This window comes from Nannospalax galili, unplaced genomic scaffold, assembly GCF_000622305.1.
Source record: "Nannospalax galili isolate Female #2095 unplaced genomic scaffold, S.galili_v1.0 scaffold115, whole genome shotgun sequence".
Classification (NCBI taxonomy): domain Eukaryota; kingdom Metazoa; phylum Chordata; class Mammalia; order Rodentia; family Spalacidae; genus Nannospalax; species Nannospalax galili.
This window is the reverse complement of record NW_008340588.1, coordinates 986,363-987,771: the sequence shown is the minus strand read 5'-3', so window position 1 is coordinate 987,771 and position 1,409 is coordinate 986,363. Positions and strand designations below refer to the sequence as shown.

Genomic DNA, 1,409 nt, shown 5'->3' with positions numbered 1-1,409 from the left:
AAAGTGAGAAATGCTGGGGTGGAGGGTGGGGAGATGCTTCTCTAGGAGCATAATGCTGCAGCCAGAGAGCCTTCACTGGCATTTTCTATAAAGATTTGGTACAGATCTGCATAACCATTGGCTGAGAAAAACAAAGATGATTTCCTCTGGTCCTTATTTTAGTTTTACTCTTTGAACTTCCAACAGTTTATTTATTGTTATTATTTTTAATTTGGCACAGACTGTTTCAAGTATTATCTTGGTTCCCCTTTTAACATCTTTTTATTTTTAAAAAAATTTGTTGACACTCATTTCTAATGTGCTCCACTTCTACCACATGCCATCAGATGGGGGCTGCTGTGTGGACAGTATCATCAGTTCTGACTCCAACTGTGGACTGGATGGTGAGGGACACAGCAACAGGGACAGTGGAGATTTGAGGTAGGTGTAACACAGTATCTCAACATAAACATGCCCAGCTGCAGGCCAGTGATGGAGTTTCATCTGCTGAGTGTCTACAACGCATCTCTATCAATACAACTGATCTTTATTAGTATAACTCATTTCTATCAATACAATTCATCTCTATCAAAGCAGCTCATCTCTACAAGAACAACTGAATTTTAATTCTCCTGGAAGGATTTTTCCATCTTGCTCATAAAACTCTGGGAGACTTTTCTCCTTCTCACCCAGTCATTTCTATATGAATAATCCGTACATCAGTCGCTTGCTCATCACTTGATAGCATGGTGCAGTGTTCCTTGACAGCAGTAGCTAAGTTGGCAAAGTGACAGCTTGGGCTGTTTCTCAGCATTTTTCTCCTTTGATATGAATTGTAAGAATCAAAATCTGACTCTCAGACTTGGGGGTAGTTCAGTGATAGAGTGTGCACCCTGGGTTCAATCTATAGCACCACTAAAAAACGATAAATAAATATCAGCCTAGATAGTTCTTCTTCACGAGTTTTATGGGTTTGGCTATGTGAAACTTGTATCTTCTTTGAGGTTCTTTTTCTTTAATATATCTTCCTAGACAATAAATCCAAAGATAATAGTCTTAAATCAACAATAAATTAGTCTTTCCTTCAAGTGCTCTTTTCCAAATTATGTATACAGATGTTTACTTAAAAAGATTTTACAGATTTGGAGGGGGGAAAACCCACTGGGAATCATTAACCCATGGCTTTGCTTAGGGCTAGGCATGTACTATGCCACTAATGTATGCTCTTAGCCCAGAGAACTAAAATAAAATTCAATACATCTACCTCATATGCAATATATATGTGTGTGTGTGTGCATTTGTAAACATAGACAAGTCATGTGCATGCAATAATATAAAAATCATCAGCTAACATTTTTGTAAGCATGTGAAATTTATTAAGGAAATAGAAAAGCTACAAAACTGATGTAAATATATATGTATATATAATA

At 36.8% G+C, this 1,409-nt stretch overlaps 1 long non-coding RNA gene across 1 annotated transcript in view; it reads left to right on the top strand.

Moving 5' to 3' along the window:
* The first annotated feature begins 314 nt into the window (after nt 1-314).
* Nucleotides 315-1,409, top strand: part of LOC103736147 — a 31,518-nt gene continuing 30,423 nt past the window's right edge. The window contains exon 1 of the long non-coding RNA XR_001872493.1: nt 315-420. This is a non-coding gene — a long non-coding RNA (uncharacterized LOC103736147). The remainder of the gene's footprint in view (nt 421-1,409) is intronic.